The 19,347-nt window shown below is 43.7% G+C and overlaps 1 protein-coding gene and 1 pseudogene across 2 annotated transcripts in view; both read right to left on the bottom strand.

Moving 5' to 3' along the window:
• The window catches only part of LOC309549955 (gastrula zinc finger protein XlCGF66.1-like), a gene marked incomplete at its 3' end in the record, with an annotated part of 263,031 nt that overhangs the window by 170,022 nt on the left and 73,662 nt on the right, over positions 1-19,347 (bottom strand). The gene's annotated exons all lie outside the window — the stretch shown is intronic.
• The window catches only part of LOC309549957, an 84,738-nt pseudogene continuing 72,115 nt past the window's right edge, over positions 6,725-19,347 (bottom strand). The window contains exon 5 of the transcript in view: positions 6,725-7,678. The product of the transcript in view is annotated as an uncharacterized misc_RNA (transcript). The remainder of the gene's footprint in view (positions 7,679-19,347) is intronic.

Here is a 19,347-nt window from a genome sequence, read left to right on the forward strand (position 1 = left end):
TAGACATCACCATAATGAAGTGTAAGCTCACATGGATAATGTTAAATGAAAGAATACTTCATGTCTTCCGAGACAAACAACCCCTCTTCTACATAATATGGTCTCCTTGGCTCCCCTATCTGCAGGTTCCAGACACCAGGTGCTGACTCCAGGAACGGCTGGCGGTAAATCCTCAGACAGACTTACTTCCTTTTCTCTTTCTTTCTCATTCCCGTTAAAATCAATGAATGCTTTCACCCTGGGGGGGGGGGGGGGTGCTGGTGGGGCAGTGAAAAAAATCCTGCAAGCAGCATCTTTGGAGCATGTTTGGAGTGCTAAAAAAAAGCGCCTCAAAAACGCCCCTCTCTATTGAAATGAATGGGGAGCGCCTCAAAAGCACCTGAAAAGTGCTGCAAAAGCGCTGTGTATGTAAACGATCACCTTGTAGAACAACCCGTTCAGTTCAAAAATAGAGATAAAAGGCAAAACATTTGTGTATACTGTATGTGTGTGCATATAAAGTATATAGATATACATTTATATACAGTATCTCACAAAAGTAAGTACACCCCTCACATTTTTGTAAATATTTTATTCTATCTTTTCATGTGACAACACTGAAGAAATTACACTTTGCTACAATGTAAAGTAGTGAGTGTACAGCTTGTATAACAGTGTAAATTTGCTGTCCCCTCAAAATAACTCAACACACAGCCATTAATGTCGAAACCGCTTGTAACAAAAGAGAGTACACCCCTAAGTGAAAATGTTCAAATTAGGCCCAGGTTGTCAATATTTTGTGTGGCCACCATTATATTGCAGCACTGCCTTAACCCTCTTTGGGCATGGAGTTCACCAGAGCTTCACAGGTTGCCACTGGAGTCCTCTTCCACTCCTCCATGACAACATCACGGAGCTGGTGGATGTTAGAGACCTTGCGCTCCTCCATCTTCCATTTGAGGATGCCCCACAGATGCTCAATAGGGCTTAGGTCTGCAGACATGCTTGTCCAGTCCATCAACTTTACCCTCAGCTTCTCTAGCAAGGCAGTGGTCATCTTGGAGGTGTGTTTGGGGTCGTTATCATGTATGAATACTACTAGCCTGCGGACCAGTCCCTAAAGGGAGAGGATCAGGCTCTGCTTCAGTATGTCTCAGTAAATGTTGGCATTCATGGTTCCCTCAATGAACTGTAGCTCCCCAGTGCCAGCAGCACTCATGCAGCCCCAGACCATGACACTCCCACCACCATGCTTGACTGTAGGCAAGACACACTTGTCTTTGTACTCCTCGCCTAGTTACCGCCACACATGCTTCACACCATCTGAACCAAATAAGTTTATCTTGGTCTCATCAGACCACAGGACATGTTTCCAGTAATCCATGTCCTAGTCTGCTTGTCTTCAGCAAACTGTTTGTGGGCTTTCTTGTGCATCATCTTTAGAAGAGGCTTCCTTCTGGAACGACCAATTTGATGCAGTGTGCGGCGTATGGTCTGAGCGTTGACCCCCCACCCCTTCAACCTCTGCAGCAATGCTGGCAGCACTCATATGTTTATTTCCCAAAGACAACCACTGCATATGATGCTGATCATGGCGAGGCCTGTTCTGAAGGGAACCTATCCTGTTAAACCACTGTATGGTATTGGCCACCGTGCTGCAGCTCAGTTTCAATGTCTTGGCAATCTTCTTATAGCCTAGGCCATCTTTTTGTAGAGCAACAACTCTTTTTGTTCAGATCCTCAGAGTTCTTTGCCATGAGGTGCCATGTCGAACTTCCAGTGACCAGTATGAGAGAGTGAAAGCGATAACACCAAATTTAACACACCTGCTCCCCATTCACACCTGAAACCTTGTAACAAATGGCTAATTGGGCCTAATTTGGACATTGTCACTTAAGGATGTACTTACTTTTGTTGCCAGTGGCTTAGACATTAATGGCTGTGTGTTGTTATTTTGAGGGGACAGCAAATTTACACTGTTATACAAGCTGTACACTCACTACTTTACATTGTAGCAAAGCATCATTTCTTCAGTGTTGTCACATGAAAAGATAGAATAAAATACTTACAAAAATGTGAGGGGTGTACTAACTTTTGTGAGATATTGTATATTTTATCTTGTACCTAGAATCATCAGGACAGATCCCTGTATATACAACACATTTTGGTCCGATTTTTTCCCCCCCGTGTCTGCCCCAGGTTGGGTTAATTTGTTGGGGGTTGGAAGGAAGGCCGTGTGCTAGTAAGCCATGTTTGTATTTATTATGATGTACATAAATACAGATTATGTTCTATGGTTATGAAACACTAATATCGAGTCTGTTAATTTTAAGAGAAAACTGTCTGTACATCTTCATAGTCCTGAAGAAGCCTTGTGTGAAACGCGTTGACCAGTGAACAGAAAAAGATGGAGGAATATGATCTGAAGCAAACACAGTGATGTGCCTCCATCCCTAATGGTTAATGCAAACAGAAAACAGAGGTCGTGGGACTTTAAATGAGGCCGGTCACCAACTAAGATATACAAAAATAGAATCTGAACGTAGTCATTTATTATACATACAGTAATTGATACAAATGTTGACATCAGTAACAAATATGATGCAGACATGTATACAAAAAAAGCTGACACAAAAAAATCCATATAGTAAGGACATTATTATAATAGTAATAAGATATATTCAGTAAAGAAGTACATGGCCGTAACTAAATGTTACATCTAAGTGAAGAGAGGAAATATCTATACCTACACGAACCTTATGATATATACCAACTTATTCTTATATATGTATGATGTACATGAGTGAAATTAGTAGGAAACATTGAACGCTCCTGAAGATGTTGGATTAAGAAACGCGTACAATGCCGTCGCATCACTTCCGGTTCCGCTATTTACATGGAACGCATTGCGTTCCAAAGGCTTACACTACGCTTGTTTTACAAAGGATTATTGTGAGTACCCTACTATTTGTGTTATAGCAGTATCACACTATTGGCCTCTTTCTTCCATCTACCCATACCTGTCCCACTACACCTGGCTGTTTCCGGAGTATACACGTATATGAGAGCGGACCCCCCTGACGTCTGGGCCTACCTGTAGGAACCATAACAGAGCCCTACTGGGCACTTCAGTTATACCCCCACCTCAAGCCCCTGGAGAAGAACAGGATCCAAAAGAGGAATACCTGCCATATTTACATACCCGCTCTATACCCCTGTGTGGGGTGGGTATTTCTGGTGAGTGGGCTACCTTCCCTAGGGGTCACCGAGCACCTCACCCACCACGGGGTTGTATCCAGCATTTATTAGATGAAGATTCTTTGTCACATATATGGACTAAATACGTCACTTTAATTTCACCTTATTGCTGGACCACCACCTTGTCTTGTCACTTAGTTATTTTGTTTTATACACTTATTGTATACAGCACTTTACATGTGCTGCCACCAAGTCACTTTTTCATCACCCACCTAATTTGCACTGGTCACTAAATTCTGCCATTTGTCTATAGTTTGCCCCTTAACTGACTCAGTCTCTATATTTATATATTTTTCATATATTTATATTTGTATGCACAAGTCACTTTATACACACTATATTTCATTTGTTGACACTTTTCACCAATGATACACTATATTTATGTGAGATATTATCCACTGTAATTGCGTTTTATCTGCTCATTTTCATTTATTTATTTATTTTGATGCTTACTTGCTCATTCATTTAATTATTTATTTATCCACCTGTTGTGCATACATTCACACACTCCTCTTTGTGCATACCTACCTTTTTAACATTTAATTATTTATTCTCCTTATATGCCTATATCTACACACTTTTCTGTCTAAACTTTTACACTACCTATAGAGGGCAGCCCCATTCCCTTACCTTGATCTCAACAGAAAACAAACAGAGGTTGTGGGACTTTAAATGAGGCCGGTCACCAACTAAGATATACAAAAATAGAATCTGAACGTAGTCATTTATTATACATACAGTAATTGATATAAATGTTACATCTAAGTTAAGAGAGGAAATATCTATACCTACACGAACCTTATGATATATACCAACTTATCCTTATATATGTATGATGTACATGAGTGAAATTAGTAGGAGACATTGATCTCCTGTGTACGAGCTGAGCTCAGTTTGGGGCCAGTTTCCTCATTTTATTGAGATGTGGTTTTAGATAAATCAATAAATGTTATTTTAGGATAAATCCATGTAGTTGTTATCTGTCTCATGCTGTGCCCTTAAAGTCCACACATATGACAGTGGTTCCTTGTGAACATCTGTAGGTTCCCATTTCTCTGAACAGGTAGGATGTTGGGACTCTCAAGATAGCTCTGTTTTTTCTTCTCCTATCCAAGTTCTCCAAATAAAACATAAAAACACATCCCCTAGACTGGTCATTGGAGACAACGAGCGGAAGAGTGTGTGCACCTGGCTGTGTGAAAATACCCTGTATCTGGCTGTGAAGTAATCAGTGGGAGGCCCAGGCAAACCAATATCCAAGCGGCTCCTGCGGGGGTACCGCTACGCAGAAAGCAAACCTTGCTTCAACAAACAGTTCTCTCCTCAGGACAGAAAAGAAGAGAAAGGTAGGCGACTGCACCAAGCTTTGATAAGATGCTGCAATGCACATCGATCACTCAGAGAGCAGAGTCCTCTCCATATGTTTTCCTTTTGGTTACTCCCTAGCTGCCCGCATGCTAGGGACAGCTCCTGTCCCAGCGGAAGCCCATTTGGGAGAAACGCGTAGGATTTGAGGAGAGCCGCGCCGTCATTATCCTTTGCACGGTCCACACTGCAGGCGGCCGTACCGGCTTGAATCCATGCTTTTTTTTTCGACTATATGTAAGTGCATTTTCAATACATTTTTATGTGTTTTGAAGATAATGCACTATTAGTTTGCCTCCTCTTTTCCAACCCCTTTTTTAGTGGCTTCGGGTGTGAAACTAAGGAGAAGAGTGATCCTCCCAATTGTTCTTCTGGAGGCTGGATGGGAACTACTTTATAGGCGAGAAACCAACAAGTTTTTGAGCTCAACATATGTTATCTCTGGTAAGGAGCCATACATTATTATTCTCCCCACGAGCACGAGGTGTGTGGTGAGGATGGGAATATATACTGTGAGGAATTAATCCTAGAGTCACCTTTACTGTTGCTTGCTAGCAGTTTCTTTCTGGCTTCCTATATTTTTTTAATCCATCACTTGCTGGCCACGGAGTGCACTAAAGGGGACTTTGTACCCAGGAGCAGCGTGGGGACCAGCTGCATTGCCTCAAGGAAAGAGAAATTTCACCTCTTTACAAGCCTGAATGATCCCCATACCGTAAGGTTAGAGGGGATCCAACATATCTGGTGAGTCTTCTGACAAACCCCCCTGAGCACTGTGGTGACCCCTTATGAACATTCTTACCACCATTGCCTCCTTGTTTCTGTTTGGAATAGTAACATTGGGAATATTGGACTTACCTTTTATTTCCATATGCATGGTATACATTCCATATGGATTGATCAACTGTGGACACTATTTAAATATTTTATATTTCCTATTTTAATTATTTATTATATTTTTGGATTTATATCTTTAATAGCTGGTTGTAATAGGTTTGTTATAATTGCACCCAGTTGGTTGTTTGCACAATTTTGAGGTGTTATCATATACACATATTTAATATATTTACAGATATTGCAAGCGCACTAAACGTGGGAGGTTATTCTACTATACCCCCTCTCTTCTTTATATAATACTTCCAATAGGTAGGAAAACATCATACAAAAATGGGCCTATAAGTGAGGAGGAGAAGAAAGGAATGCAGCCTTTGGCTTATCTGGTCATTTATGGGGGAGGGGTCTTATGGGGGAGGGCGGGGCTACCCAAACGTATGCTGCCATGGACATCTGTCAGGAAAGCACATTATGGCCACTAGATGGAACTGACCATTATAGGAAATCCCATTTCACCATGACTGGGGGAATGCGGGTCACATTTCATCAACACATTTATAACAACCAGATCTGTAAGTGTTTGTGAAATCTTCCCGCACAAAATGTACTCAGCCAATGAAAGGTAAGGACTCCATTTTTATTTTTCTCCTGCTATCGGCCAACACTTCATCCATGTCTTTGGTGATCTCTGATCTCCTTATGAAGTGTTTCTTACATGATGAAGATCAGCCATGGAGTACAGTGGTGATCGAACGTTTGGGCACCCCAGGAAAAAAGTTGTATTAATGTGCATAAAGAAGCCAAGGAAAGATGGAAAAATCTCCAAAAGGCATCAAATTACAGATTAGACATTCTTATATGTCAACAAAAGTTAGATTTTATTTCCATCATTTACACTTTCACATTCTGCAGGGTGCCCAAACTTTTGCAGACACCATTTTTTTGTTTTCTGTAATTTTGAAAGTGTCAATGATGGAAATAAAATCTAACTTTTGTTGACATATTATAAGAATGTCTAATCTGTAATTTGATGCCTTTTGGAGATTTTTCCATCTTTCCTTGGCTTCTTTACTGCACATTAATACAAATTTTTACCTGGGGTGCCCAAACTTTCGATCACCACTGTATATCTGAGGTGTATATCAGGGTGTGCTTCTTCCCAAAATGTCCACCAACATATATAGATATATAGAAGATATTTCCTGCACTCAGTGCACTAATACACCTCGAGGGTTGTGTGGGACCCCGGATATACAGGAAGACAGGACTTCAGTGAGGAAAAATTCCCTCACTCACGACAGGAAAGTGGCTTCTCTCCCGTGTGAGATCTCTGATGCTTGGAAAGAGTGGACTTCTGTGAAAAACATTTCAAGCACTCAGGACAGGAATACGGCTTCTCCCCAGTGTGCGATCTCCGATGCATGGAAAGACTGGACTTCACTGAATAACATTTCCCGCACTCAGGACAGGAATATGGCTTCTCACCAGTGTGTGATCTCTGATGCGTGGAAAGAGTGGACTTTATTGCAAAACATTTCCCGCACTCAGGACAGGAATACGGCTTCTCACCAGTGTGCAATTTCTGATGTCTGTAAAGATCAGACTTCATTGAAAAACATTTCCCGCACTCAGGACAGGAATACGGCTTCTCCCCCGTGTGAGATCTCTGATGTGTGGAAAGAGTGGACTTCTGTGCAAAACATTTCCCGCACTCAGGACAGGAATACGGCTTCTCACCAGTGTGCAATCTCTGATGTTCGTAAAGACCAGACTTCACTGAAAAACATTTCCCACACTCAGAACAGGAACACGGCTTTTCCCCCCTGTGAAATTTCTGATGTCTGTAAAGATCAGACTTCACTGAAAAACATTTCCCACACTCAGAACAGGAATACCGCTTCTCACCAGTGTGCGATCTCTGATGCCTGGAAAGAGTGGACTTCTCTGAAAAACATTTCCCACACTCAGAACAGGAATACGGCTTCTCACCAGTGTGCGATCTCTGATGCCTGGAAAGAGTGGACTTTTCTGAAAAATATTTCCCACACTCAGAACAAGAATATGGCTTTTCACCCGTGTGCCATCTCTGATGTGTGGAAAGATTGGACTTCTCTGAAAAACATTTCCCACACTCAGGACAACAATAGAGCTTCTCACCAGTGTGCAATTTCTGATGTCTGGAAAGAGCGGACTTCCGTGAAAAACATTTCCTGCACTCAGGACAGGAATATGGCTTCTCTCCAGTGTGCAATTTCTGATGTCTGGAAAGAGCGGACTTCCGTGAAAAACATTTCCTGCACTCAGGACAGGAATATGGCTTCTCTCCAGTGTGCAATTTCTGATGTTTGCAACGATCAGACTTCAATGGAAAACATTTCCCGCACTCAGGACAGGAATATGGATTCTCACCGGTGTGAGATCTTTTATGCACATTAAGCTTGTATTTAAAACGGAAACACTTCCCGCACTCAGTACAGGAGAACCTCTTATCTGTTTTAAGGACGGCACCGTCCCTCACAGTCTGAGGCTCCTCAGGATAAGAGGAATACGATGGTCCAGCACTGTCCCTCACAGTCTGAGGTTCCTCAGGATAAGAGGAATACGATGGTTCATCTACACTGTGTGGTGCCGGATGGACATTTGAGGTAGCCGGGTTTTCTCCTGGACTATACTGTGTGATGTCCTCATCTTCTACTTTACAGTCTGGAGACAAAGTGAGACAATCCTCTGAGGTTTTCCTCATCTCCCGTCCATCTACTAAAATAGAAATACAAAGATTATTACTAGACATCAGCAGATTGGTTCCCCTAAACCAGGACTCCGCCCACATTAGGCAGCTTTGTCTCTGTGGATCTTACAATTCCCCCCTCAAGGTAACTAGTAAATGGGTCCTCTGATTTCTTCATTCATGGACCTTAGTCAGAGAGTGAGGAAACAACATGAACTGTCTTTTATAGGAGTGACAGTGATGAGGGGATTATAGGACAAGTGTCCCCACCCCTCTATCATTCACTGCCATCTTCCTTACACAAGAAGTCCTGCACTTCCTTATTTAGTCCATTATTTAGTCATGAATGACAGCGGGGCTGAGCCCCACCAGAGGTCAGAGAGTGGGGATGGGGGGAGAACAACCAAGATGAAGACTGGACTGATCCTGAAGACCACCATCATTGGGTTACTGACCCCTCCCTCATTATCACTTTCTGTTTAAGGTCCCAAAGTTTGAGGATGTTATCACATTATTATCAACATGTAAAAGTCTGTCCTCCAATCAAACCATCAGATATAAAATGGGTGTAACAAAAGAGAATCCATATTATGTGTATATATAGCAGTGGGTAGAGGGGAGAGAGCAGAAGTCTGTAATGAACAACAGAATATATAGTACAGGGGTCAGAACTCATAATTTTTGTGTTCAGTAATCAGTTGCAGAGGTGCCACACCGCTGCCTCCCATCTCCCGAGACTGCACTCAGTGACTTGGGTGTGAGACTATACAGACATATCCCTCCACCCAGCACAGCCAGCAAATAACAGAGCAAGTAACCCCAGGAGAATTACTGCCAGCTGAACCCCAGAATCTCCATAAATCCAGTCTAGAGACATAAATTGTGTCTGCAGCACAGAGAAGGAAGATTATCCGAGAGAAATACAGGAATACAGGACGGGGAACACAGCTCAGGAAAGTGACCAGGGTATTACAGGCTGATTTCACCCAGTCCCCACCCTACTCTGGACCAATCAGTGAGCAGTATGGGTTGAAGAATGTATTTAGTGTTAATGGCCCACCTGTGCTGATCTCTGTAGGAGTGACCTCCTCTATAAATGTCCCCGTTATTCCATCCTTCTCCATAGACTGCTGATCATCTCTCACATACTTCTCTTCTTCTTCTGCTTTAACCTCAAATTCTATATCAATTGGATCTCCACTCTAAACCAAGAAAATGAGAGAGAATATCATCTGTAGGTTATAAGCTTATTATTGGGATTATATATATATATATATATATATATATATATATATATATATATATATATATATATACACAGTATATACATATACATACATACATACACACACACACACAAACCCAATTCCAGAAAAGTTGGGACACTGTACAAATTGTGAGTAAAAAAGGAATGGACTCATTTACAAATCTCATAAACTTATATTTTATTCACAATATAACATAGATAACATATCAAATGTTGAAAGTGAGACATTTTGAAATGTCATGCCAAATATTGGCTCATTTTTGATTTCATGAGAGCTACACATTCCAAAAAAGTTGGGACAGGTAGCATTAAGAGGCCGGGGAAAGTAAATGTATATACTGTATAAGGAACAGCTGGAGGACCAATTTGCAACTTATTAGTAGAGATGGCCTTGCGGACGGTTCGCCCAGCGGTCGATTTGCGGCGAATTTTGCTTGTTCGCAAATTCCCGAAAAGTCAGACTTTTGCCGATGTTCACGAAGATGTCCGCGCCGCCATTTTCTTTTTCATTCAGAAGAACTTTGACCCATGACACAGCCGTCAGGTGGATTGGGACAGCCAATTAAAACATTTTAGCACATGGACATGCCCCCTACCCTATAAATAGACCTGAGCTGTCGGCCATTTCACATTCTGCTTTTTGCCAGCGTAGGGAGAGGTCTGCTGTATGCATCAGGGAGAGATTGCCAGACACAAATAGCTCTGTTAGGATCCATAAAAGTCCTTTTCAGTGCTGGTATTTCGGTATAGCTCTACTAGTATCTTTTCAGGTTAGGGGCTTGTATCCAGTTGGTGCTTTAGGGGCAGTTAGAGATCAGCAGCAGTCACACAAATCGTTCTGTTAATGTCCACAAAAGTAATTTAAAGGGCTGCAATTTTTTTGGTATTGCTGTGCAGTGCACTATATAGGGGGGGGGGGTAATCCACAGTATAATATACTTTGTAGAAAGCATATTATAGTGGTTTAGTAGTATTATTGTGCACTGTGCAGCATTGTGGTGACTGAGCGTTGCTGCAGCAATACTACAAACAGTGCCAAACTCCCTGGCCAATTTTTTGAACAACTGGTGTGATAGACCAGTGGCCCCCCAATACCACATATTGAAGTGGGGTGTTATTTAACAGTATAATTTTCTAAGAGTGTATTTTAGTCCTGCAAAAATTTGGCCTCTCGCTGTGTTATCTGTGCTACACACAGTGACAACAGTTACTGGCCAATTATTTGTAGAACTGTTGTAATAAATCTGTGGCCCCCCAATACCACAGATTGAAGCGGGGTGTTATCTGAGTATACTTTCTTAAGTGTATTTGTGTCCTGCAACAATATTGCCTCTTTTGCTGAGTTAAGTCTGATACACACAGTGCCAAACAGTGTTGCCATCTACAGCCTTTGTAGTCAACGCATAAGTCGCAGAAAGCCCAACACTCACCTTGGGACAATCGCCTTAAGAAGGCACCTAAACTCCCATCACCGAGCCCAGTGGGAGCAACGCTGTCAGAAGTTGAACCCACAAAGCCACACTCCAGGCTCTCACCGTTTAGCCCCTTCTCCTCACATTTGCCCTCCACTCCACCTTCCATGATGCCGTCGTCACGTTGTTCTGGAAAAAGGCAGGCTTCTGTGATCCAAATGTTGGAGCGGAAAAAAAGGATGACGCCGGATAACCCTCTTGCCCAACGTTTGACTGCTGGCTTGTCGGAACTGATAGCCCGCCAACTACTGCCATATCAACTGGTGGACTCTGAGGCCTTTCGTAAATTTGTGGCCATTGGAACACCACAATGGAAGGTCCCAGGCAGGAAATATTTCTCACAAAAGGGCATTTCAGAGCTGTATGGCCATGTTAAGCGGCAAGTGAATATATCTCTGGCACACAGTGTTGGTGCCAAGATACATCTGACCACAGACACATGGTCTAGCAAACACGGGCAGGGAAGGTATATCACTTTTACTGCCCACTGGGTGAACCTTCTGACGGCCGTTAAGCATGTAACCCGTGGCATCCGTGTAGATTTAGTTGTACTGCCACGGATTGCAAGCAGGCCTGCCTTTTCTTCTCCTCCTCCATCATCCTCCCTCTCCTCCTCGGCTGACTCCTCCTCTTCCGCTGCTACCTTCTCTTCTCCTGCGCCGCCCAAGATCCCCAGAACCTATTCCACATGCCAGGTGAGACGTTGCTATGCTGTGCTGCGTCTGTTGTGCCTGGAAGCCAAGAGCCACACTGGTCCTGCACTCCTTTCAGATTTGCCTTCACAGGCAGATCAGTGGGTGACACCGCTGAATTTGACAGTTGGTAAAGTGGTGTGCGACAACTGTGCCAATCTGCTGAGTGCGCTGAAACAGGGCAAAATAACACACGTGCCATGCATGGCACACATCCTGAACTTGGTGGTGCAGTGATTCGTTGGCAAATACCCCGGGGTCCAGGACGTCTTGTGGCAGGCCAGGAAGATCTCGGGCCATTTCCGTGGATCTTACACAGCCATGGCTCGCCTTGCTGACATTCAGCGGTGACACAACCTGCCCGTCAGGCGTCTCATTTGTGACTGCCCAATGTGATGGAACTCAACGTTGCATATGCTTGATAGGCTGCTCCAGCAGAAACGTGCAGTTAACGACTACCTGTAAAAACTCTGCAGCAGGACAGGTTCTGGGGAGCTTGGGTTTTTTTCACCTCGCCAGTGGCTGCTCATGCGGGACGCATGCAGACTTCTGCGGCCATTCAATGAGATCACCAAACTGGTCAGTCACGGCCAGGGCGCCGTAAGTGACATCATACCTTACGCCTTCTTTCTGGAGCGTGCATTGCGTTGTGTCATTGATCAAGCCGTCGAGGAGCAGGAGCAGGAAGATGAGGAAGTCGCAATGTTGGATGAATTCCCAAGGGGTGCTACTCCATCTGAGACAAATCAACACCAGGAGTCTGAAGAGGAGTCAGAGGAGGATGGTGCTGGGGGGGATGAGGAGGAGCAAGAAGAGCATGCTTTAAACCTTTCTGGGATCCCTGGTGTTATCCGTGGATGGGGGGAGGAGAACGAGGACGACATTATCCTGGATGATGAGCTGGAAGCAGGCCACTACACCGCTTCCAGTTTAGTGCGAATGGGGGCCTTCATGCTCCAGTGTTTTAAGGGGGACCCCCGTATAAAATGCATAAAGGCCAAGGACCAGTACTGGGTGGCAACATACTTGGACCCCCAGTACAAACATAAAATGGCAGAAATGTTACCACAATCACAGAGGGCGGTCAGAATGCAGCACTTCCAGGCCTTGCTGTGGGAAATGCTGCATTCTGTTTTTGCGTGCGCTGGCAGAGGAATTTCCATTCACAGAGAGACAGTTGTGGGTAGCAATCCAAGAGCGCCTGAAAGAAGAGGGCGGTTTGAAGATGTCTTAGTCACTTCAGATATGAGATCCTTCTTTCAGCTGAACCATTGACAGCTGTACTCCGGATCCAGCAACAAGGAACGCCTAGACCGACAGGTGTCCGACTACATCGGGTTAACGGCCGATGTGGACGCTCTGAGGAGTGATGAACCCCTGGACTACTGGGTGGGCAGGCTTGACCTCTGGCCAGAGCTTGCACAATTTGCAATGGAAATGTTGGCTTGCCCCCCGTCCAGTGTCCTGTCCGAAAGGACGTTCAGCGCAGCAGGGGGGATCGTGACCGATAAGCGCACTCACCTAGCTCATGACAGTGTAGACTACCTCACATTTATAAAAATGAATGAGGCATGGATCTCTGAGGATTTCAACACATGTGACCAGTAGACCATGTTTCATTGAAATTCCTCATGCCAGGCCACAAATATCCGCCAGACCGCCATCCACCCACAGCAATTCCTGGCCCTTGGCTTCGCTACATACAGCGGCATAAAAGGAATTTCATATCCATTGAATGGCAAATTTTTGGGGCCTTTTAGGGCTGACAATTATTTTTTCGGTCAATGCCTAATGTACCTCCAGCCATCAAATACACTATGTTCTTTACTGTCAGTAAAACCCATGTGGGCTAATTTATGAGGCCTATACAGGCCGACACTTACTTCTGTATACTGTGAATGCCTAATGTACCTCCAGCCATCAAATACTACGTTCCTTGGTGTCAAGTTAAACCCATGTGGGCTAATTTTTGGAGCCTATACAGGCCGACACTTACTTCGGTCTACTGTGAATGCCTAATGTACCTCTAGCCATCAAATACACTACGTTCTTAGCTGTCAGGTAAACCCATGTGGGCTAATTTTTGGGGCCTATACAGGCCGACACTTACTTCGGTCTACTGTAAATGCCTAATGTACCTCTAGCCATCAAATACACTACGTTCTTAGCTGTCAGGTAAACCCATGTGGGCTAATTTTTGGGGCCTATACAGGCCGACACTTACTTCTGTATCCTGTGTGAATGCCTAATGTACCTCTAGCCATCAAATACTACGTTCTTTGCTGTCAGTTAAACCCATGTGGGCTAATTTTTGGGGCCTATACAAGCCGACACTTACTTCTGTATCCTGTGTGAATGCCTAATGTACCTCCAGCCACCAAATACTACATTTTTAGCTGTCAGTTAAACCCAAGTGGGCTCATTTTTGGGGCCTATACAGGCCGACACTTACTTTTTTTTTTTTTTTTTTTTATTTTTTTTTTTTTTACACTTACTTTTGTATCCTGTGAATGCCTAATGTACCTTCAGCCACAGAATACAACGTTCTTAGCTGTCAGGTAAACCCATGTGGGCTAAATTTTGGGGCCTGGAATGGGCGAATCTTACTTCTGTATCCTGTGATTGCCTAATGGACCTTCAGCCACAGAATACTACGTTCTTAGCTGTCAGGTAAACACATGTGGGCTAATTGTTGGGGCCTGGAATGGCCGATACTTACTTCTTTATCCTGTGAATGCCTAATTTTTCAGACTGGAAATGAAAAAACAATGGGTCTGTAAAGGTTCCGCCAAATTGTGGAATGGATGCGGACCCATTTTACAGATGTGTGAATGGACCCTATATGTATTAGACATGTATTTACCGGCTGCTGTCAGTTCGGGCTGATTTATAAAAAAAAAGGGCAACTTTTTCGATTACAATACTTCTGTTATGACATTGTCCATGTGCTGGGTCTATTTGTGCACAGCTAGTATGTCTTTTGTGGCTGCAAATATGACCTAAAAGGTTTTTAAAGTTCGCCTCCCATTAAAGTCAATAGGGCCCGCCGTGAACTTGCGGTTCGCCGACTTTTGAGAAAATTTGCGGCTGACGTTCGCGAACCGCCCCAGCCGATGTTCGTCCATCACTACTTATTAGGTCAATTGGCAACATGATTGGGTATAAAAAGAGCCTCTCAGAGTGGCAGTGTCTCTCAGAAGTCAAGATGGGCAGAGGATCACCAATTCCCCCAATGCTGCAGCGAACAATAGTGGAGGAATATCAGAAAGGAGTTTCTCAGAGAAAAAATTCAAAGAGTTTAAAGTTATCATCATCTACAGTGCATTATATCATCCAAAGATTCAGAGAATCTGGAACAATCTCTGTGCATAAGGGTCAAGGCCAGAAAACCATAATGGATGCCCATGATCTTCGGGCCCTTAGACAGCCCTGCATCACATACAGGAATGCTACTGTAATGAAAATCACAACGTGGGCTCAGGAATACTTCCAGAAAACATTGTCGGTGAACACAATCCACTGTGCCATTTGCCATTGCCAGCTAAAACTCCATAGGCCAAAAAAAAAAAGCCATAGCTAAACATGATCCAGAAGCTCAGGCATTTTCTCTGTTCCAAGGCTCATTTAAAATGGACTGTGGCAAAACTGGGACGCCATGTCATCCAGACTAAAGAGGGCAAGGACAACCCAAGTGGTTATCAGCACTCAGTTCAGAAGCCTGCATCTCTAATGGTATGGGGTTGCATGAGTGCGTGTGGCATGGGCAGCTTACACATCTGGAAAGGCACCATCAATGCTGAAAGGTATATCCAAGTTCTAGAACAACATATGCTCCCATCCAGACGTCGTCTTTTTCAGGGAAGACTTTGCATTTTCCAACATGACAATGCCAGACCACATACTGCATCAATTACAACATCATGGCTGCGTAGAAGAAGGATCCGGGTACTGAAATGGCCAGTCTGCAGTCCAGATCTTTCACCCATAGAAAACATTTGGCACATCATAAAGAGGAAGATGCGACAAAGAAGACCTAAGACAGTTGAGCAACTAGAAGCCTATATTAGACAAGAATGGGACAACATTCCTATTTCTAAACTTGAACAATTTGTCTCCCCAGTCCTCAGACGTTTGCAGACTGTTATAAAAAGAAGAGGGGAGGCCACACAGTGGTAAACATGGCCTTGTCCCAACTTTTTTGAGATGTGTTGATGCCATGAAATTTAAAAACAACTTATTTTTCCCTTAAAATTATACATTTCCTCAGTTTAAACATTTGATATGTCATCTATGTTGTATTCTGAATAAAATATTGAAATTTGAAACTTCCACATCATTACATTCTGTTTTTATTCACAATTTGTACAGTGTCCCAACTTTTTTGGAACTGGGTTTGTGTGTGTGTGTATGTATATATATATATATATATATATATATATATATATATATACACACACACACACACACATCCTCTCCAGAAGTCCATGCTCTAGATCATTGTTCCCCAACCCCCGGGCCGCGGACCGGTACCGGTCCGTGGATCAAACGGTACTGGGCCGCCCGAGGAGCTTTAAATTATTTTACTGTGGCAGCCGGAGCGCGAGAGCACGCCCATTGTGTAACAATAGCAAATGAAAATTCGCTATTGTCACACGTATCCTCCTCCTGGCCAATCAGGGAGAGGGTCCTCCCGCTTCCTGATTGGCAGAAAGGCAAAACCCATGCCATTGGCCGAGGAGGTGGGAAGACTGAGGACTCGAGGAGACGCGGGGACTGAAGAGAAGCTGCCGTGAGGTAAGTGCACTGGTCTCGCGGGGGGAACTCTGGCATCTCTGCATTTAAACGGGGCACGCTGGCATCTCTGCATTGAAAGGGGGCACACTGGCATCTCTGCATTGATTGGGGGCATGCTGTGGCACTATGCATTGATTAGGGGCATGCTGTGGTCACTCTGAATTGATTGGGGGCATGCTGTGGTCACTCTGAATTGATTGGGGGCATGCTGTGGTCACTCTGAATTGATTGGGGGCATGCTGTGGCACTCTGCATTGATTGGGGGCATGCTGTGGCACTCTGCATTGATTGGGGGCATGCTGTGGCACTCTGCATTGATTGGGGGCATGCTGTGGCACTCTGCATTGATTGGGGGCATGCTGTGGCACTCTGCATTGATTGGGGGCATGCTGTGGCACTCTGCATTGATTGGGGGCATGCTGTGGTCACTGTGCATTGATTGGGGGCATGCTGTGGCACTGTGCATTGATTGGGGGCACGCTGGTCACTTGCATTGACGTCCCCCCCCCTCAGCGGGCCACAGAAAAATTATAAAACGTTGACCGGTCCGCGGCGATAAAAAGGTTGGGGAGCACTGCTCTAGATGCTCCAAACCACCAACCTTGTAACATTGAGGGATGGTGTGAACTTCTTGTGCGGAGTCCTGGGAATACAGAGGACGGGGATATCTCTCTGGTGGGTTTCTGTAGCTGGATGATTCCACCATGGTGTCCTGATACAGAACTTTGTGTTCCTTTAGAATCTCTGACTCCTCCATCACCCCATCCTCATCATCCTCCTCTTTTACCTCTTCTTTAACCTTAACTTTAGAATCTCTCAGGTTTCCACTCTGAATATATAAAAAAATTACATCAATTGTAAGAATGAAGATAATGTACAGATCCTAATGATACTATCAGTGATTGTTCCTCATCTACCTGATGATGGTGAGGGATGGTGTGACCTTCCTGCGTGGAATCCCGGGAATACAGAGGACGGGGACATCTCTCTGGTGGGTTTCTGTAGCTGGGTGTTTCCTCCATCACCCCATCCTCCTCCTCCTCCTCTTTTAGCTCTTCTTTAACCTCAACTTTAGAATCTCTCAGGTTTCCACTCTGAATATATAATAAAAATGACATCAATGGTAACAATGCAGATAATGTACAGATCCTAATGATACTATCAGTGATTGTTCCTCATCTACCTGATGATGGTGAGGGATGGTGTGACCTTCCTGTGTGGAATCCCGGGAATACAGAGGACGGGGACATCTCTCTGGTGGGTTCCCATTACTGGATCCATCTGCAGGAAGCACACACACTGACTGAATACATTGTTTCTATGTGTTTATCAGATGATGGGGGATCTAGGTGGACCCTCCATACTGCTCTCTCCTTTACAATAAAGTCTCCTCTTACCCGGTGATGTGAGGGGCGGCTGATTCTCCATCGTGACGTTCTTCCCAGCACCGCTCACCTCTCCTGATGATCTCTCTGGTGACTTCTCAAATCTTCTTTTTATCTCTCTATTCCATCAGGGAGGGAGGTGGAGGCAATGTGATGGTCATATGATCTCCAGACTTCACAGGAGGAAAACTCTAGATTTGAACACAAATAGTACAATTAAATGACAATCCCAGAATCCTCCTCACCTCACTGGTCAGATCTCTTTTTATTTAAAGCAAAAAACAAACACATGAAATAACAATGCGGAAGGTTATCAATAAGATCCATGTAATATAACTAGTAAAAAACTTTATTGATAGAAAAATTCCCTGAATATGGAACACATGAAGGAAATGATTAGAACATCACCTCCACCAAACACAGCATAAATAACAACACATAAAATGTGACAATGGTTAAAAACTGTCCAAACTCGAGACCAATCCAGAGTGCACTAACATGTTTAATGTACTCCCGAGTGGTTGTGCAGGGTATCAACTACTCCACAAGGGAGTCACAAGTGTTGATCCTCAAGAAAATACATATTCCCCAGCACACCAAGGCTCTTGCCAAAGCAGTCCAAAATTTATTGAAGTTACGATCACATCAAAAAATGGTGCAACATTATGGAGCCGCACAGGACCCCTTCGTCAGGCATGTGATACAGTGCAGGTTGTGAACAGGGAATATATAGAGACATACCACCAATAAAGACAGTGCATAAAGGTGACACCCACATATGATTACATCATTCTCCCGCCTATTGCACATGATAAACAGCTTCAAATGTCAGAAATCAGTGTTAATAATATGAAATATCATGATCCTCATACCTTGGGTGTCACCTTTATGCACTGTCTTTATTGGTGGTATGTCTCTATATATTCCCTGTTCACAACCTGCACTGTATCACATGCCTGACGAAGGGGTCCTGTGCGGCTCCGAAACGTTGCACCATTTTTTGATGTGATCGTAACTTCAATAAATTTTGGACTGCTTTTGCAAGAGCTTTGGTGTGCTGGCGAATATGTATTTACTTGTATCTAATCCAGTTGCCAACTGGTGTTCGCTTCAGCACCCAACATATAAGAGCCTACAAACCAGGAAGGTGTGCGATACATACTTGATCCTCAAGAAATCTCAGACAAAGCCACAAAGGTGTAAATCAAGCAGTGCATACTACCATAAGGTAGTGATTAAACTGACATCCTCGTGCTAAAATAAAACAGTGCGTGATATAGAGCATTCCTTATAAAAATTCAGTGGAAGTTTGGTACCGATGAACGGAGATACTATTGAGCAATATGGGATCCAGAAGGAAAGGGAGCATCAATGCTGCACAGACAATTAGTCTTCATGAAGTAATTAGAGATATGGAAAGTACCCACAAAACGTATGACACTTGATGTGAATAATGAAGTGGTTGGCAGCATCAGTAATGGAAAAGCAATTGAAGCACGCTATATTATTGGCATTATTGATCTGTATCTATAATTTGATTAGATAATTCTCTACAGTGGTTTTCTCCTTATAC

Source organism: Pelophylax lessonae, assembly GCF_965119305.1.
Source record: "Pelophylax lessonae genome assembly, chromosome: 3".
Classification (NCBI taxonomy): Eukaryota; Metazoa; Chordata; class Amphibia; order Anura; family Ranidae; genus Pelophylax; species Pelophylax lessonae.